We start from the raw sequence: 21,914 nt of genomic DNA, 5'->3' as shown, positions 1-21,914 counted from the left end.
TCTCCATCCATTCTAGTATTCCTCTCTTCATAGAGGGCTCTAACCATGTTAGTTAAGTCATATAAATATTTCTTGAATGCTTCTTCTTCTAAAAGACCTTCAGCCTCTCCTCCAAACATGATGGCTTTGCATTCAAGCTCAGCTTCTGGTACTAGTTGTACCTTCTCAATCTCAACTGAGGGTAAGACTTGAGGTGCTTCAAGTGTAGCTAGGATTGAAAATTTAGGTGGAGATTGTGGCCTTGTGGCTCTCCTTCATCTGGGCATCACCTCAGGATTTGCAACCAATATTTTCCCTTCTCCTCTTAGCAACTTTAACCTTGTAAGCATCATAAATTTGCAACCATTAAAACCCTCCTTGCGCGAAACTCAAGAAATCAAGGAAATAACCTTTGCTCTGATACCAACTTGATTTGTTGTTGAATGTTAGTTTTGATGTGATAATTTCAACTTTAGAATTAAAAACAATTGCTTATCATTTTCTCCATGTGCATAGGTTTCCTTTATGGTGTTTGTGAAGGAACAGGTAAATTTTGTCAAGTTTTATGTCAAATTCATGAGCAAAATAGCATGTAAAGGAAATATTGAACAACATCAAACAAATGTGCAACAAACCATCAAAATGAACACTTAACACAATTTTTTAATGAAGGAATTCACCCCTCATGGGCTACATCTCCTTGGTCCAACTTCCATGGCTTGGGCCTTTGTATTAGCTCAAAATGGAAAAAAGTGTCTTTTACAATGCTCTACTGCTCCTGAAACCTGCTTCAATGTGCTAAAAACATAAAAATAATTTAGGAATGCATTTTCATGATCCCAATTTGGTCGAAAATTGCAAAATTTATGGCGAAAACAGTTTCCCCTAACACAACTCCACTAAAACTGGAGGAACTCTAGTTAACTCTGCTAAATTTGGAGTTAGCGTTGAATTTATGGGCTCCGTGAATTACTTTGCCAACTTAATTAATCGTAGTTAATTAGGATAAGCATATTAATGAGAGATTTTTCGGCATAAATCGCATGATATTTCATTTGTCGATGCATTTCGAACCAACTAGTGTGGTTCATCGTGAGGACAAGTTGAAGAATCAGATCTAGCGTTGCATGTTAAATAGTCCCAGCAGAACCTCCAACGGCTATATATTTAAACCCCTAGGATAATTATTTGTCCCTTTGACTTTTAGTTTAATAATAATATAACTAACTAGCTATGATATTAACTTGTTTTTATACCCCTGGTCCGTCTAACTGTCCCCCAGTCATATATAGCCGTTAGTCATTATAGCCGTTGCCTGGTCTAGGATTATAGCCGTTGGAGGTTCTGCTGGGACTATTTAACATGCAATGCTGGATCTGATTCTTCAACTTGTCCTGACGATGAACCACACTGGTTGGTTTGAAACACGTCGACAAATAAAATATCATGTGATTTACGCCGAAAAATATCTCACAAATTTGATATGGATCACAGAAGCCTCAATTCAACAATAGGATAAGCATGTTTGTTAATATTAAACTAAGGTTTAGTGATAATTGCACATGGTTATGTTAACAATTGACTTGGTGATTATGTGATAGTGGTCACATGAGAGGGGGTTGGTCTGCGGGCTGGCCCTTTCCTCCACCCAAATTGCAACGATTATCAAAATAAATATAATCGACAACCATATACTATTAAGAACCAAAGGTAGGGGTGTAATGGTAAGTCGTTGAGTTTCTACAGGCGAGGTCGTGGGTTCGACTCCACTGACTTGCCAATAATTTTGCCACTGTGCGCTGATAATTTTTGAACTTTGGGGAGGGACACATGGCGGCCTCCAAGCTTTCCACATGTCCCCTTCTCATTGGTCCTCATCCACCCAATTGGATCAAGCCAAATCATCAAACCATTAACCAACCACAATGCGCCACTTAGCGAGATCCTATTAGCCATTAACCAAGTTTGACCTGGCTAATCACTTGCCACGATAGTAGTACAGACTGCTGACTATGCAACGAATGTACCTTTTTTTCAAAAATTCCTCTATTTGACAAAGCAGAAAGAACGCAATATATTTTTCATACGAGTTTCATTTTGAGTGAAATGAGTTGCATTGAGATCATATCCCCGAGACGGACACGGTCGTTCAGGTTTTGAGCGATTCTGAGCACTTTGATTTTTGAGCTAAATACTAATCACCTGATCACTAAACCTCTGTGAATTTTGTATGCTGCTGAATTTAAAATAGCGTAGAATAATGTAATTAAGATAGAAGATTATATCTTGAAGTATTATATATTTCTTTCACTGAATTGTTTTTAAAAAGAAAGAAATATCAAAATTGAGTCATTATTTCCTGTGTGGTATGGAAATCTGTCGCAAGAATTGGACAAACACTAAAGTTGGTATGAAATTGAGGAAATTACAAATTGAGGGTACTAGTTTAGTAAACAACATAGTTACGAACTTTCAACTAAGATAGAAAAGAACTAGATTATAGCACAATTGGAAAATTTAGGCTAGTACCAATGAACCCATCAAGGTGAAGATTAGAATTCAAGATCAGTCCAGAATGTATGAAAACTAATAGAATAGGCTTTTGGACGTAGTTGAAACGTAAGGGTTAGCTCCGAGTAGGGCCAGTGGACTAGAAAACATCGAAACAGTCCCTTAACTATTTAAACAAGGCAAGGAAGTTGAGGTGGTTCACACTAAGGAGAATTACCAAAACTAAATAAATATCATAAGTAATATACATAAGACAAATCAAAGAATCACCCATTCTAATTATGTAAACATAAGTATGTATTGATTACAGAAAGCTTGCAAGATATATTGAAACAATAATTGATACATAGATAATATTCATATTAATAGTTAAACACCACGAAACACTAACGAGTAGTTAAATAACTACTCAGACTAAAGTCACATAGATAATAACCGAGTTGAAACAAGAAAAATAGTCATAGCTAATGTCACAGTTTTTCCTATGAGTAATTGGAAGCACAACACGTGGTTGGAGTCTATATAGACTTCTCTCACATATATATATATATATATATATATAGACACAATAGTTCTAAGACATGGGTCTCGAAAGTAAGTTGTAATGGTGACAGTAATAAATTCTAGCGGAACCGACTGAGTGGGCCGCTTTCATATTAGTAGAAAAATGTTATAGACTAGGAATTTAACTCATGAGGTTCTCTAACAGTAAAACCCCAACGCTTGGAGAGACCATAAAGAGAAACCCTTATAATCGAAGAGTCATTTCAAGATAATATATCACACCTGGAAATTAAAAAGGGTCGAATTTTTGACCTCGACGGTGTTATTCAACATGAAACCTGAGTAGGGTATACTTGTGTCACAGTAAGCAAAGGGGTTAAATAAGTTAATCAAACATACATGCTACAATAAACAAGAAATTTAATATTATTTTGGTAATTTCATTACCTGTAGAAGGAAACCAGTTTGAGGAAACCTTAGCTAGTTACGTTCAACTGCAAGAGGAACAACCCACCAAGGTTAATTTTTAAGAAATAAACCCAACCGGCATCAATCGAAACCAACAAGAAAGGTAGAAGGCAGATAGGGCCATACCTCTGGAACCCCTGACCAAAATTACGACTGTAGCTGCGTAGCGGAACCACGTGCTCCTACATTAAAATGGAAAGGTTAGAAAAGGTGTAAGTTTATCTTGAAAGAAAAATATAGGGCTGAGAAGAGAAAAGGACCATTCTTAAACTTGAACCAAAATCATCTTGACATTACCTCAAAATGCACACAAGCCAAATGTGGGTAGTGGCAGCCTCTACTGCACCGGTTCGAGCTCCAGGTTTCACTGTGTGAGCCATGATTCAACATTAAACTAAAGCCTAGAATAGTAACCCTAGACGCAGATGAAAGCTCGAGTATGGAGGAAGAGAAAGTGCAAATGGCGCCCGATGGGCTATCGGGCCATAAATGAACGGCGCGTGTATATGCCCACCGTTCGATTTGGGCCCAAATCGAACGGTGGGCATATACACCCGCCGTTCATTTATGGCCCGATAGCATGGGATTTATTCGATCCCGTAGGAAATTAGTTGCTCACTAGATATCCCAATCATTCCCCATCGTTCGATACATTCAACTTTTATGAACCGTACATCCGGATGTGAATCTAGAGATTTGATTGCAAAATGGATGGGATCGATCCACATCGAGAAGTTTCCAAATTAAATAAATCCTTGTTGTAAATTAAATTTTGAATTTGACGAGAGAACTTAATGCCAATGAAAAATAAACCAAGTTCATAGTTTATATCTAAGGTTGGTGGTGTAATGTAAACTATATGTTTTTAAAACATTATATGTATATTCGATTATTATATTCCTGTGAAAGTAACTCCGTGCAATGGAAAATTATTACTATGATCTAGAGAGTCATGTGTAAATCAAGTTGATTTTTTTTTGGTGATAATATTGCTAGTTTAGAATTTGTTAGGTTAGAGAGATATGACATGACATCTACATAAAATAATGATAGGTTTTATAATGATAAATATGGATGAGGTTTGAAATTATAGATAAAAAAATATATATTTATATTAATGATAAATATTGATAATGTTTGATAATAAAATTTTAAAAAAATATTTATCTTTATTAATATTAAATTATAAAATTAATACGTGAGATGCAAAAAAATATTTTTATTATATATATATATATATGAGACTAATTTTCTCGCATCTAATAACATAAAAGACAAGAGACGAACAATGAGCTTGGGGAAGTTAATGGCTGGGGACAACTTGACCTGCCCTGTATCCCCAAGCAAGTCATATTCTTATATATCAATTTCTCATTAAGGAAGAGGGGTTTTTTTGGTTGAAAAGGAAGGAAATGTTGTGTAGATTTCCATGTCAAGGGTGAAAATGAATCAAAGAATATGTATGTATAGTAATTATATATTTTGTTTGAAGCCAATTGAATATTGGTTTTCCTCTGGATTTAGAATAATTACTTAGTTTTCTCTCTAATATTTTGAATTTTCTTTTCAAAAATTTCTTTATATAATGATTTTTTGTGTTTCCATGAAACCACCCTATAGTTTTAATAGTGGGTGTGTTTACTTATTAAGATTTCATTCACAAGTAAATTGTTGAAATTTTATTTCATATTTATAATGATTTAAGGGTAATTCATAACCCAACCCTCTTTATCTTGGTTTAATTCTGAGATTGAAAATTTATGCACATTACTAATTTTTTTTTTACAATATTACAAGGAGTTTATAAATCTATTTTTGTTGTAGATTTATTCTATTTTTATTGTTAAAAATGAAGAAAACCACCATTCTGATTTTCCATTGCTATCTATAAACTTCAGCGAACCATTCCTCAACTATTTAAATCCATTTATTATTGATTAAGACCCCATATGCTCTTGTGTGGGGGTTCTCTTTCTCAAGAGAGTGACCATTGGATTATTTAATTAGTTAACAATGTTTTTTTTTTTCACATTTTTTAAATCTTTAAAATGACTTATTTCTTGTAATTAACTTTTAAAGTATTCTTTTTATTGGAAAATTATTAATTTTTGTTTTAGTATTTCCTTTGTTAGCAAATTATTAATTTTCAGTTTTCTTTTCCAAGGCATCCTCTCAAAACTTTAACTTCATCTCATTGGGTAATTTAATGAATTAGCAATGTTTTCTAAGAAGCTCTTTAAATTAGTGGAGTCTTAATCTCATGAAATTACATGAAGTGTTTGGAGTGTGTTCTTTATTGGGAAATCATTCGCTTTTGGTTTATTTTATTTTTCTCTAATGAATTTTGGTGTCAAGACTTTAACTTTATCTCAAATATGATTAGTGAGTGGTGTTTAGAGCCATGTGAAAGACATTGGATTGATGTTTGTATTCTTGCCAGTCCAGAAGTATAAATTCCATTGAAATTATGAAATTTATTTGTTTCTATAGTAGCATACATCAGGAATACGGCAAATATAATCTTCTAAGATTAGAGGCCTCATAGTAGACCTTTTAAGTATCTAAGAATATCTATAACACCTATGAAAGAAGCTTTTAGGATTTTTATCTCTTGTGCTCCGTGGCTTACAACGTGAGAAAATGAGACAAAGAAAATCTGATTGAACAACAAACGAAAATAATCTAACATAATATTTTTTTGTTTTGTTTTGTTCCCTATAGTTTTAGGTGGGAAATCATATGGCAATGTAAACTAAAAATGTCAAGAAGCCATTGTATATACTGAGGGTGAAGAAGATAGAAGCCAATGATAAAGAACCATGTGAAGGTCTGTGTATAGATCACACAAATCTACCAAAGGCTACTACCAATTCCATATCATATAGCAAATAGAAAATGCATATAAAAGTTAATGGAATAAATGTTATGTAAAGTTTTATTATTGATTAAGGCCCCATATGCTCTTGTGTGGGGGTTCTCTTTCTCAAGAGAGTGACCATTGGATTATTTAATTAGTTAACAATGTTTTTTTTCCACATTTTTAAAATCTTTAAAATGACTTATTTCTTGTAATTAACTTTTAAAGTATTATTTTTATTGGAAATTATTAATTTTTGTTTTAATATTTCCTTTGTTAGAAAATTATTAATTTTCAGTTTTCTTTTCCAAGGCATCCTCTCAAAACTTTAACTTCATCTCATTGCGTAATTTCATGAATTAGCAATGTTTTCTAAGAAGCTCTTTAAATTAGTGAAGTCTTAATCTCATGCAATTACATGAAGTGTTTGGAGTGTATTCTTTATTGGGAAATCATTCGCTTTTGGTTTATTTTATTTTTCTCTAATGAATTTTGGCGTCAAGGCTTTAACTTTATCTCAAATATGATTAGTGAGTGGTGTTTAGAGCCATGTGAAAGACATTGGATTGATGTTTGTATTCCTACCAGTCCAAAAGTATAAATTCCATTGAAATTATGAAATTTATTTGTTTCTATAATAGCATACATCGGGAATAAGGCAAATATAATCTTCTAATATTAGAGGCCTCATAGTAGGCCTTTTAAGTATCTAAGAATCTCTATAACACCTACGAAAGAAGCTTTTAGGAGTTTTATCTCTTGTGCTCGGTGGCTTAGAACGTGAGAAAATGAGACAAAGACAATCTGATTGAACAACAATTTTGTTTTGTTCCCTATAATTTTAGGTGGGGAATCATATGGAAATGTAAACTAAAAATGTCAAGAAGCCATTATATATACTGAGGGTGAAGAAGATAGAAGCCAATGGTAAAGAACCATGTGAAGGTTTGTGTATACATCACACAAATCTACCAAAGGCTACTACCAAACCAATACCATATAGCAAATAGAAAATGCATATAAAAGTTAATGGAATAAATGTTATGTAAAGTGGAGATTTGATGTACTATTACTAACTAGAGGAATCTATTTAAAGCTATCACCAATTAAATATAAAAAACAATTAATAAAAAAATCTCGAGCTAAAGCTAAAGGGATAACATTAGGATACTTTCTAAGACCTCATGTATTCATAAATAATTATAAGAGAAAAACATATAATTTTATAAAACATATAATTTTTAGAATAAAAATATTTGATCCAAACATTAACTTAAAAAATTAAAACTAAAATTTAAAATATTTGTTCTATTTTTAAAATTTTAAAATTCGTAAACAGAGTGATATAAGGATAATGCTAATTAATGTTTAAAACACTTATACAAAATCGATACTCCATATAAATATAAAGCATATGGTAAAAAAATTAATATGCTCATTAAATCAACCATTCAAGATGGTAAATAGACAAGCGCCTTGTGTATTTCTGTATTTCAGTAGATGTCAACAAAGTCCTGTCAGATGATGGTGGCATTTCTAGCACTGAAGTTTTGGACGTCGATTTCATTTCCGGCATTGTATGGCAGCGAGATTTGGGAAGATTTAGGAGTTCCATTGCCTCAGAGAAAAAGTTGAATTTCTATAGCGTTGAAACGATAGAAGTTTCGCAGAATTTACTACGCTACTCTTTTAGCCGCCTTGATACGTGGCATAGCGTTAAAAATTGATATTCTCCCCGTCACAACGGGGTTATGGCAGTGTGAATTAAGGAAAGGGCGTTGTTAAAATCTATTGTGTAATCAACATATGATACAAGTCTGCAACAATTCTGGAAATTCCCCTGTACAGTTTTCCAACCGATTCAAATAATGAATTTATTTTCCACTTGGAAATGTGAAAAAAATATATGTTGTGCCCACATCGTTTCTGCACAAAATTGAAGCCGTTAACAGCTTTAATGAGACCTTCTGTCGATCACAGCCAACCCACAGTTTCCAAAGTCCATGCTACAGAAACGTCACCCTCAAGAAACAAGCATTGGCTGACAAAATCTCCGTTCATATAATCCTGCAGCTCGCTCGCTTCACAGGCATCTTCATACAACGCAAACTGTTCATAAATTTCAAAGTCGTCCTCCAAGTGCCAGTTTTCACAAAGCGATCTAAGATCCGGATATTGCAACAAACCCTCGGATGTTTTCGTGGGAGAGTGCCAGATTTCGTCCTTAAAGTCGAGAACGAGGCTCATCATCTGAAGCCTCTAGCAGATAAAAAAATCTCAAGCCCCTTATCCAAATGTAGGGTTTCCTCTTCTTTGCCGCTAGAAGTATAGGAAGGCACCGAATTATACCCAGAGTTTGAGGAATAAAAAGAGAAAGAAGTCGTGCCAAAATATTCCCCTCTTTTCTGGTGATAGATGTTGGAAATTGTAATTATTTCAGTTAGTCAAATTAACCTAGTCAAGTAGAGTGACTGTGATTTAAGTAATATTTGGGAATTGGGATTACTACAGCATGCGAGAGTTAGTTAAATTGGGAGAGTCCGTTATCAGAGTCAAGCCTAGTGAGTTAGAGTTAAGTTATATTTTGGAAAAAGTCAAATTTAAAGTGTGTACTTATGTGAAGTTATTAGGGATGATTCACTAGATGAAAAACTTTAAATACCCATCAACTGAGTTAGAGTTAAGTCATATTTTAGAAAAAGTCAAATTTAAAATGTATGTCTATGTGAAATTATTGTGGATGATCCATTAGATGAAATAAAGACCCATTATTGTAATCATTAAAATTTTTATCATCAATAAAAAAAAGCTACCACTCATGATTTTTGAGTGCGAAATTTTGTGACATACCTCCTCTGCTTTTCTAACAAATTAGTATAAAAAGAGGTTAAGCCAAAGCTTTCAAAGAATCAGAGTATCTGCACCTGCATGTTGCAGAGCCGAGTGATAAGGGCTAACGTTTCTCAGCTGTCGTAGCCGAGTTAGTTTGATCTACAGAGATCGTAAATAGAGTTTGTCGGGAGTTTGTAAACCCGTATAAGTATTTTCTGAACAAGTCGCCGTGAGATTGAGCAGTCGCAGATGCCCTGACAACCCTTGCAAGTGGATGGTTTCGAAAGGTAAGAGTCAAAGCCTCATTTCAAAAGGAAGATATTTCTTCATAAACTGTTTGTAAGGAGCACTAGAAATCCGCGAAGGCAATAATATTCAACGCAAAGTTTAAAAATCGTGTGTAGGTTTATTGGCGGACAAAGTTAAAGAGTCTAAAGATTTTAATGGGTGGGCAAGTTTTATTTTATGCTTTAAGTATATGAAAGGACACTTTTATCCATGAAGGCATAAATCTAAAGGCAATTTAAACAAGAGGAGAAAAATGCTTTTATATGAAGTTAAAGCTTATTAAAAAGACAACTTTAGTTTTTACATAAGGAGGTGTTTTATTTCAAAAAAAAAATTATTGAAAAAGAGAGAATAGGGTTTTGTATTTTATTTAAAACTAAAAACAAAAAAAAAGGGTTTTATTGAAAATAAAGATTAGGGCTTTAATGTTTGTTTATTTGTAAATAATTTGTTGTTTTGTCAGGCATGAGAGTGTGTTTTGGGTGAAAATTGTGCTTTACAGGGGTACATTAAAATCATATTTTTTTTAGGTGATATGGAAGATAACCTCATGCAATCATGAATGTAGCTATAAGACAGAGGAAAAACAATAGTCATGGGTCGGAAAGAAGAGGCAGAGATCGTTTCTATGTTTAGAGAGGTTCACACTGCAACCAAGGAACTGAGAAGTCTATGAGAAGACAAAAAAGAAATCGAGGTTGATTAGTATAGCTCTGATCTACTACCACCTCCTATGTTTGCTGGTAATTATTTTGAACATTGGGTTATCAAAATGCTAAATTTTCTTCGAGCTAAAGAGTTAATTGAGTACAAGTCTAATAGCCTATATGATGAAGTATGTGATGTTTTAGCATTGAATTTTATAAAACAAACATTGGATGAGAAGTGTTTGTGAAATATAGCAAAAGCTACAACTTCTAAGGAAGCATGGAAGATCTTGGAAGAAGGATTTGGTGCAAGGGGGAGTGACATACAGTAGCAGGTTATGTCACAGGTAGAGAAGTCAATCGCAAATATGAGAGTAGATGAGCAAGACTCTAAGAAGATAACAGAGCTTGGAGAATCCTACTCAAAGGTGGATGATGATCATGAAGACTAACAAAGTGAAACCCATTACGAAGACATGCATATAGACGAAGAAGATGCAACAAACATTGCAGAGAAAGAAGTTGAAGTATCTATATGTAAAGTAGAGAAAGAACATATAAATGTTCAAGAACTCCACTATAGTGTGGATGGTGCAGATGCTGGTGAATCTCACTATAACGAAACACATGTAGATGATGACTGTCAAGTGAGATGTGCATTGGTGAATCCAGCTGCAACTAATGAATTTGGTGACGTTGAAATTCTTAATGAACAAATGTATTCTCAGATATCCCACCATAGGGTAGAAGAACAATATGTTGATGGTATGTGTGGTTTCTTTTTTGAAAAATGGATTGATCGTGGCAATATGGTAAGCACCATGTTTGATGAAGAATTGGAGGTTGAAGTTGTCATTGTAGTAGCAAGTTATGAAGCCGTTGGAACTTCTCATGAAGTAGTGTGTGAACAAGCAACTGCTGAGTTTGGCATAAATAAAGCTATCAATAGAGCAACAAGTGGTTTGGTGGATCCAACGATTGGAATTGTTGATGTTAAATTTGATGAAGATAATTTAACTCGTGATGACTAGTTGCACATGATGCAATAAAAGGAAAGCATTGACATGTTTTTATTTGATGAGAGAAGCCCACTTGTGTCTAGAAGCCAGGTGGAAGACAACATGTTTGTAGTAGAAGAGGTTGGTAAAAGGGTAGAAAATGAAAATGATGTTGAAATGACCAAACAAAATAAGCAGAGAAGAAAGAGGTAGAGCAAGAAGCTTTCACTAAAGAGCATAACAAAGATTGTTTTAACATTGTTCTTTAATGTGCAGGTGTTTAAAATAGCGTGGGAGCAGAAGTTGAAAATAAAGTTGCTAATAAGTTTGATGCACATTTGAACCTCATTGAAGAATGAATTCATAAGCCAATTTAACAAATGGATGAGTCTTAAAGCAGTAGCTGGAATAAAAGAATTGAATGAAATAGTGAATAATGATCTTGAGTGTGCATATTATAGGAAAAAAACAACAGTGTCTGATGATGAAAGTGAAGAGAAGGATATGGAAGTTTCTAAAAACAAGGAATAATTCATTAAAACTATTTTTCAACAATGAAGTCAAGAAGAAATAAGATTATGCTATCAAGAAATATGGTAGAAATAAAGCCAGGGATGTGAAGCAGAAGAAGGAGCGTGAAGAGCACAATTTGAAGATGAAGAGTTCCAATAGTAGCCCACAGTCGAACGAATATTTGAAGAGGAAGTTGTAGAATACCCACTCAGATCAAATTCAAGAAAATCCAGAGAAACATTGCAGCAGCAACAAGTAAAGAAATATGGATCCTACGACAAGAATGCACAACAGAGAATGAAATAATTCCGAGGGTATAAAATTTGAAAGAAACGAAAAAGAAATGTGTAAAAGTTTTGAGTCATTGTAAGCCTAACTGAGACTTAGACCAGTAATCATGTTTGAGTGATGAGTCAATTTATATTGTATTTCTAGCAGGCATAGTTGAGTCATATGTTCGTAATTAAGGGGTGTCTTGGAAATTGTAATTACTCCCACATGCAAGAGTTGGCTAAATTTTGAGAGTCAGTTAACGAAGTTAAGTCGAATGAGTTCGGGTTAATTCATATTTTGGGAAAAGTTGAATTTAGAGTGTGTGTGCATGTGAAGTTATTCTAAGCAAGTCACTAGATGAAAAATTTTAAATACCCCTCATCGAGTTCACTGTAATCATCAAGTTTTGTGTGATCAATAGAAGAATCACAACTCATATTGTTTTTGTGTGTGAAAGTATGTGGTATTTTGTGCCTTACCACCTCTGCCTTTCCAACAATAGGGTTTTGTCTAATTGTAAAAGATGACAAATCTGGTACATTTCTTCAGCCTGAAACCATTTCACCTCCGGGACATTAGTGGAGGCCGGTAGAGATTTAGGTTCTTGGCTGCATTTTTTAAGAGTCTTAGACATAATTGAAAGACGACTTGGAGATTCAAACACGGAAAATAGAGGTTGTGTGCATACTAGACGAAGATGATAGTTTGGATGCAGTGAAGAAATGGGCTTATTGCTAAAAAATTTGATATATATAAAGGATAGAATATGATAGGAGTGAAAATAATGCTATGTATAGCATCAGACATGAAGCTAGCTAGAGGAGTTGTGTCTAAGTTGGCGGAAGGAGTCTTGTAAAATTGTTGATGGTGAGTGTGGTTCTTTAGATTTGGGAGGGTGGGTATGATTCTTTTGGTTTTCCATTTCCCAAATTTAAACACTCGGAAACTTGGAAAACATAATTTCTACTTGTCTCAGTTGTGATTATTTCTATGTAAAGGAGTTTCTTCATATTCCTTAGATGTTTCATACATTGGTGTGTGGTTGGGATATTATCTCAACTAAGTGATTATGTGTCATATACAATTTACCTATCATGAGACAACACTACATTTATTCTTATGTAACATTATTTAATTAATTAATATGGTGATCAATTTTCCAAAATTGTTATCATAGCCCATATAGCCCTGGGCCTTGGCCCCTATCGGGTCGAGGGAAATAAAGAGTTTAGCGAATGTTTATTTTTCCATTGATTCAGGCTAAGCTTGTTGGTGGTTTGTTTAATCATAGAGCTCTGTCTGCATCCGTGGGGGTTTAGAAGGTCTATGGGTTTTCCATTCCATCATATCTTCCTTTTCCTTCCGCCCCCAACACCGGAGTTTTGAAGATTGCAAATAGAGGTGTCCGCAAGAAGCAAAACATTGTAACAAACTGGGGAAGTTCCTTTAATCGAGGTTATTCCACTGGCGATCATCAGAGTAAGAAGGACTCTATAACTAATCTACAATGGGGTTTTTAAGACAAGGTATCTTATCTCCCTAACTCTGCAAACATCGGTAGCAGTTTTGACCAATACGAACGTAAACCATTAGATAGTTTTTCATGTTGTTCTGTCAATGAGAGTGATTATGATAATCACACATTTGAGGATCGTATATCAGCATGATCGGTTTGGCGAATAAGTTGTGTCTAGTCATTCTGACGTTAAGCCTGACTCTGGCGCTATTGGAATTTCCCATGGTAATACAACATCGCTTACTCAGCCTCTTCAGTATTCAAAAAATTTGCAGAAAGGATAAATACTCTGTGTGGCTCTTGGTGCCCCCCCGCGACGTCGAGCCAAGGAGGTGAAAACTCCTCCTCTAGTACCTCAATTAGTAACGACGCTTTCTCATATTTTCTTGAGAAAACACTCAACATTTTGAGTCTGTTTTTTCCTGAAATCCCTCATGAGATGAGTGTGAGGGAGTGTGATCCTCCTATTATTGATTTGTCTTCGACGAGGGATTATTTGTTGCATAGGATCATCAACTCTACTATGGAGTTCAGGGTCTTTCAAGTGTTAAACCACGACTTTTCTTGCGATGTGGTGGAGAGGGTCGAGAAGGAATGTAGTGGATATTTTAAGCTCGCTCTAGAGAAAAAGGAAGTGGTGTCAAGGTATTTGGAATCTCCTTTTGGATTCGAGGATAGTGGATGTGATACTAGTGCTTAGGTGACGCATGAATCGTTTTGGTTGGAAAAAGAGGCAAACCAGATTGAAGTCTTTATCATAAATGTACAACATGAGGGATGTGGCAACCTTAGTTGTGTATTGGGATATTATTGGAGTGCTATGGAGAAAGTTGCAGGTGAGATCCTAGATCATTTACTAGAGCGGCTTGGTGACTGGGACCGATCAAGTTTCATGGCAGATATTGTAGCGAATAACGCATATGTCATATGTATATCGAATTGGAAAGGGCCTGCAAAACTCCAGTGAGACCGTCTGAAGTATTCATATCCTTTTATCATAACCTTACAATTACAAACTCTCCTCTGATAGCTTCGAGGTGTACCTGGATCACAATTGACTTGGAGTCCATTCAGTAATCTTATGCCATGGTAAAATTAAAAGTACTTTTTCTAAATTTACGTGGAATTTGGAAAGATAAATACGTTGAGCCTAATCAACTCAATGTAGAAATGGAATTTGTTAGAAATAATTATAATTGCATGTTTAGAAACTCCAAAGAAAAACAAATAGTGGTGTTTATAAATGTTTTGGAACTAGAAATATTTACATTGAGCTTAGCTAACTCAATGGAGTTGGTTTTTTAGAATTAGCTACTCCAACAAACCGTGCATGTGAATCCAAGACAACAATTAAACTAAAAAAGAAAGAGGATACCAAAGACACTCTGTGGTGGATAATAATTTTGAAGTGAAATGAATATTAGTTTTATGCAACAATTAGGAGATGATGGATAACGCAGTGAAAGCTTGTGTGAGTTTGTGGGATAGACTCACTCGCATGTTGTATTATGAGTCGCACCTCTTGATTGTAAGCAAGTTTATGGTGTTTTATAGTGGTCTTTGTAAAGTATGTGCCTGGTAACGCCATGGGCTGGAGTGTGAAATATAAGACTGATAAGGCATGTGTACCCCCATAAATTTCATGATAATATTAAAACCACTTTGTAAATGCAAGTTTGTGGTAAGCCAAAAACGACTGTGTAAGTGTAGGTTTTTGGTAAGCCAAAAACCACTTGTGACAGTGTATGTAAGTGTAGGCTTGTGGTAAGCTAGAAAATACTTTGCAACGTAGGTTTGTGGTAAGCCAGAAACCACATATGAGAGTGAAGTGGACAAGGATTCTTGTAGGCATAGTTTAGGGTTAGCCGAAAAAACCCTCGACATGGTGTAGGGTAAGTGGATAAAACCTTGAGCATCATTATGGGTAATCCAAGAAAACCGGTGATGATGACGATGGTGGGGGATTTGCACGTACAGGTATGTAGATAATGGTTGACTGAACCATGTACACGAAGGAAATCCTAGTACACTAGTGGTTGCAGTGGTTGGTACCAATGCGTTTCGGTAGATGGTTGTTCTTTTATATAGACGTCAACGTAAACACCACGACCACAACTAGACTTTGTAGATTGAGATCAAGACAAGTAGTCATTAAGGGGAGAATTGGAAAATAAATTCCTACTTGTCTCAGCTGTGATTCTTTCTATGTAAAGGAGTATGTTCCTATTCTTAAGGAGTTTTTTTAAATCTAGATGTTTCCTAGATTGGTGTGTGTGGTTGAGATATTCTCTCAATCAAATAATTGTGTGTCCAAAACAATTTACCTATTTTGAAACAACACTACATGTATTTTTATGTAACATTATTTGATTAATTAATATGGTAATAAATTTTCTAAATGAAAAGCTATAACTAAACTTAGGATGTCAAATTTTCAATAAAAAAAAGTGGAAATGGAATTGAAGTATCCATTTTGCAAGGCAAACAATATGCATCCAATAACTTATATATCAATTTATATAATATTTAATACATTGCTAAAAGGTTATGAATCAATTAGGTGTATACTAATTTATATATAATTTAATACATTATTACGTGAATTTTAAATTTTACATTAAACATGTTGAATTTTGAATCAATCTGTGCCAGAATACCTTTGGAAGGACAGCTGATATTTAATACATTGCTAAGAGGTTATGGATCAAATATGTGTATATCGATTTATATAGAATTTAATACATTATTACGTGAGTACGTATCATTTTAAATCTTACATTAAACATATTGAATTTTCAATCAATCTGTGCCACAATACCTTTGGAATGACAGCTAGAGGGTGGTAAGACAGTAAAACCCGAATGAGCCCTGAAATTTGAATTTTTTTTCACCTTTCAATTGAAAAGTGGATGACTATTTTTTTTCCATGGTTGTGATGTTATATTTTATATAAATTTTTGCATTCCATTTTATCTATCCAGTTTAAATTAGATAAACAATATTTAAAGAGATAGTATCTTTTATCCGTTTTGTTTTGTTTTGTTTTTTTTAATTTTTAAATCAGAGAAAACTCAATCATAAATAACAATAATAATAAAAAATGGTATGCGGTTATTTGATATGCTAAATTTTACAACAAATAATTGTTTAGGCAGTGAAATTATGATATTTAGAGAGGATTATAGTTTTATTCTATTTTATATAAGATTTATAGTTTCATTTTCCCAGGAAATAGAAATAAGCTTTTTTTTAATTGAGTTTGAAAAATTGTGTTGTGTTTTACAATTATGTGTTTTTACAACGTTTCAGGTGAACCCTTCACCCATTTTTAGGGACTTGAAGTTTATTAATGATATGAAGAGTACTATGAAGATGGTGTTAAATAGAGGATGGTGTTAAATTGTTTAACCGATAGTTTTGGAGGATAAATAGATAAACTAGAAATGAAAGAATTAATGATTAAAATTGATTTTTAACAAAAGAGACTTTGAAATGGATTAAAAATAAATTATTAATGAATTAAATAATAAACCATTTAACTTATGTTGAATAAAAGAGCATTTTAAGTTAATTGAAAAGGTCAAATTTGGGGAATGTAAAGATAGAAATATAAAATTTCTATTTAAATTAATTATAAAATAATAAACTAGCAATTGCACTAGATGTTGCAATGGAAACGCCATAAGACATAAAATAGAGAAGAATCGTGCCATATAAGAAATCATTGAAGATAAAAAATAGTAAACAAAATGTCATTCAAAGCTAGAAGATAAATCACTTACATGGTGAAAACAAGAAGTGATCACAAAAACCTCAAAGAACCTTGAATGAGAAGTCAGTAAAGTAAGTTACTTTGATATCCTTTTGACTTCATTCATTCGTTTCCAACTTAATAATCACTCGAGGCAGGAAGATGGAAGATATGGAATCTAAAAAAACGCAATCATAAAAATATGTTAATTAAAATAAGATGATGACTTCACATTCCATGGCAAAGCTGGAATATTTCATTTGTCTTCATGTCTACAATGTTGCATTTTCCTTCAAGGTGAAGGTAAGAATTGCTCAAAGATAACATGACTACCTTCACATTCCACAATGAAGGTAGGATCTTTCCTTCATCTTCATGTCTACAATGTCGCATTTACCTTTAAGGCAAAGGAGTTGTTAAAAGATAATATGACCACCTTAACATTCAATGGTAAATGGTAATGGTAGGATCTTTCCTTTTCCCTCATGTTTACAAGGTTGCACTTGCCTTTAATGTGAAGGAAAGACATGATAATTATGTATTTACTTATACTAATTTAATTACACTATAGTTTGTTCATAAAAGACTTTATTAAAACAAAGGTTAGTATGAACGAATGTGAATTTTCATAAATTTTTTCATTTAATCTTATCTTATTTCATCTATACATATAAAGAATAAAATTAAGATCACTCTATTTCATTGTTTTGGTGAAAAGGATAACTCCATACTTCACAAGCTTTTAAGCACTAGGTTTTTTATATTGGAAGAAATGGAAGTGCATATGGAAGGCCACCATCTAGAATATGGCTGTGTAGAGGTGGAACAAGGGAAGCAGAGTATTCATCCACATAATTCTTATGAGAACATGCTAAACTCACGAGACATTTGTCGATGTTTTTCCTACAATGGATCGAAATAAAGCATATGGAAAATTTAGTAATGTTATTCAGACAATCCTAGAACAACATGGGAAAGCTCCCATTGGCAACAAGGAATTTGTTTTGGGTGCAAGAAAATTGCTTCTAGAATAAGGGTACTCACAACATCCATGTCTATATTGTAGTGACATGAATATTGATGCCCCTTTCCTGCACTAGAAATCAATGAAGAAATGACCAACTCTCATAACATTCACAACATTCATAACAAAGTGTCATCATACATACAATAGATATAAATATTGTTGATGATGTCAAGCGTGATGTTAAAATTATTGGCAATACGAGTGATCTTAAATATATTTACTTTATCTTTGCTTTGTATCTCGGTTTATTTAATTTAACTTGAGAGTGCAACTAATTTTCTCCTACTTCTTAGAAGTGGGTAGACCAATTGGATTTCAACCAGTCATGTCCATGTTGATAGCCATTCCGGATAGAAGTTTTGATAATTAAGACAAGGTCAAGTTGAACAAAGTTTCATTCATGATTCTTGATACGAACCTTCAATGTAGGTGGTTTTGAAAGTAAAAATGATAGCTAGTTAATAAATTGAAATAGGGTGTTCATAGTACACACTAAATGTAACTATTTTTCATCCATCTTCAACTAAACAAAGATAAAATATATGAGTGAAAAATATCCCTCCTAAAACCCTACAGTAGATGACCCTGCATTTACTCAATAACCTACAGACGAACTACAACAACATTATACATGTGCACTAAATTCATATGATTTGCTATCTACTATTATAGAAAAACTGAAATTTCTGATTAAATTCCCCCAAATATTAAACTATATTTTATGCGAGTCTAACACCTACTTAATCAAATATTTTCAACTAAGAACTAGTACAATAAACTTGTTTTCTAAAACTCAAATTGTGTAAATCATCTTCCGGATTCATCGCATTAGGTTACTTGTTGATCAACGTTTCGAACCATCAATGGTGGTTCATCTTCAGGATGTGGAAGAATTAGTGGAAAACTGGTCTTATTATTCAGTTTAATAAATAGATGTAAGAGATGCATTGCCGACAGATATTAGGGATTATTAATCTATTAATTTATTATTGAATTTATAATCTATAATTTTAATTATATTTTATTTTAATTGTTTTATTTTATATTTTTTTGTTTTAATTATGTTTTAATTATTAAAAGGTTTTGAAATTTATATGATTCATAAATAGTTAATTTGAATTTTGTTTAAAGTTTTTTATGTTTAATGTTAAATTGTTGTTAATATTGAATTCTAAAATCCTGTTAAATTATATCTTATTATGGTTATAATTTATTTTAATTTTACTAATTTATTATGGAATTGTAATAATTAATAATAATTGTAATTATAAATAATTATTGTTGATTTATTAATTAATTTTTAAATTGATTTATTATTGAATTAATAATAATTATAAAAATAATTATTGTTAATTTAATAATTTAATATAGAATTATTATTAGGGTCATATTTGTTTATTTTATATTTATTATTTTAATTATATTTGATTTTAATGGTTTTGCTATATATTTTGTTATATTAACTATGTTTCATTTTAATTGAATGTTTTGATCATTTCATAGTTTTGAAGATTATATGATACAAATTTCTTATTATATGGTTAGTTTGAGGTTTGTTTAAAGTTTTTAATTGTTGATTTTTAAATTATTGTTAATTTTACTTTTTGTTAGATTATAATTAATGGTTTATACACCTTTTTTTTATTTGTTTTTGGATAATTTAGAGGAGGATAGTGGTTAGGGAGGGATAGGATTGGATGAAAGGATTGGAATCCAATTTTCACTTATGGTTCATCCGTCGTCTCTGTTGAGGTTATTAGGGTGCTTGCTAATTTCTGTGGCTTCTCCGAATTTCCTTATGAAGTAGTGATCACTTCTAGCTAAGATACAGGTATCTTCTATACAAATTTGGTGTTTAGTTTTATTGGAATGTTTTGCTAAAGCTGATGATTTGGATCGATTATGTTTAATGTCAGTTGCATGTTCCTAGATTCTTGTGTTAAAGGATCTCCCAGTCTCACCTACATAGGGATTGCCACACGAGCAAGGAATTAAGTAGACACCTTTATGATTAAATTCCCCCAAATATTCAACTATATTTTATGCAAGTCTAACAACCACTTAATCAAATATTTTCAACTAAGAACTACTACATTAAAATTGTTTTGCAAAACTCAAACTTGATTCTCGGTAATGCTTTTTTCAATGCACCAACCATCCTTTCTCTTGTACAATACATCATCTATATTTTTTTTCTTATCAATTTATTTGCGAATCAAATGATATTGTATCCCTATATACTTAACATTTCCATGATACATTGAATGGTTTGTCATGATTATACATATGTTATAGATTTGAGGCTTATGCAATCTATATTTTGTGTGGTGATATCTTCTGAAGTCATCGCATTAATTTTTTTGTCATCGACATTTCGAACCAACCTCTGTGGTTCATCATCAAGATCATATGAGTGAATAAGTCAGAGATGAATAGGGTAATAAATAGAGGAGGGGGTTGGGATGGGAATGGATGGAGCCGAGAGTTTAGAAAATGATATGAAATAGATCTAGTTATTATTTATTAATTTTTGTTAATGAATATTAAATTTCTATTAATGAATAATAAATATTTCATAATATATTGTTTATCTAATGATTAATAATGATCATGAACTAACTTATTCCTATATGCCTAATTAATTGAAATTTTATTATTTTCAAAATAATAGTTAGAAATTAATGTTTGAATGATAATGAGCAATTTTAATCTAATGTTCTCAAATTAATCGAAATATATAATTTCTTAATTAATAATTGTTAATATATTTATTTAGTGATGTACTTACGTAACTTAATTCATTTATTATTATTATTGTTATTCAAATAATTATTTTATTATTATTTAAATAATTATTTTATTATAATAAATTATAGGGTAGGTATACCAAAGGAAGACCAAGTGATGATGGGGCAGGGAGGGAACATCTAGGAGAAGGTGGACTTCCTAATTAGAGTATGAGTCCAATTATCACTTATTTTCCAACCCTCATCGCGGTTAAGGTTGTTAGGGTGTTTTCCTATTTCAATAGCTTCTCTAAATTTTATATGGTGATAATGATCGTTCTCGGCCACAACACCAGAGTTTTCAATACAAATTTTATGATTGGTTTTACTAGAGTGCTTGGCCAAGGTTGAGTTTTTGAAATGATTATGCTTAATGTCAGTGGCATGCTCTTGAATCCTAGTTAATATAGATTGACCGGTGTCAACAATGTAGGCTTTTCCACAAGAACAACGAATGACATAAACCCCTTGTGGTGCCTAGGATTAATAGGATCTTGTTGCTACTCTACAATACTGTTGGTTGGGCTTGAATGACCCCAATGTCCTGCAATAACCTTCTCCACCATTTGAATTCCTTTTTGGTTTGACATGTTGCTATGTACTACGTTTTTCCAGTAGAAAGATAAAATGTCAATTGGTTTCTTACAGTGATGCGGGGGAGCGGCCCCCCCCCCCTTCGAACCCGCTCCCGAAGCGCGCTCCGGGCGGGAGAGGCTCGGGAGCGGGTCGGGAGCGCGCTCCCCAAATCGCTCCCGGACGGGAGCGATTTTCGGGAGCGCGCTCCCGTAAAAAAATTTGCGCTCCCTGGTCTGTGAGGGAGCGCTTCAGGGAGCGATCGCTCCCGCGCTCCCGGAGCGCTTTTTAATGCCCGGGAGCGATCGGGGAGCGATCGCTCCCTGATCGCTCCGGGCATTAAAAAACGCTCCGGGAGCGAATTTTAAAATTCCGAGAGCGATTCGGCGGA

The 21,914-nt window shown here is 33.3% G+C and overlaps 1 pseudogene; it reads left to right on the top strand.

Annotated features, from left to right (window-relative positions):
* The first annotated feature begins 10,562 nt into the window (after positions 1 to 10,562).
* On the top strand, positions 10,563 to 14,444 carry LOC149171642 (uncharacterized; annotated as a pseudogene).
* Positions 14,445 to 21,914: the final 7,470 nt, after the last annotated feature.

This window comes from Pinus tabuliformis, chromosome 4_2 (genome assembly GCF_031772625.1).
Source record: "Pinus tabuliformis cultivar Carrire ecotype Pingquan chromosome 4_2, CPIR1, whole genome shotgun sequence".
Lineage (NCBI taxonomy): Eukaryota > Viridiplantae > Streptophyta > Pinopsida > Pinales > Pinaceae > Pinus > Pinus tabuliformis.
The sequence above is the reverse complement of the archived record's forward strand: the minus strand, read 5'-3'. Positions and strand labels throughout refer to the sequence as shown.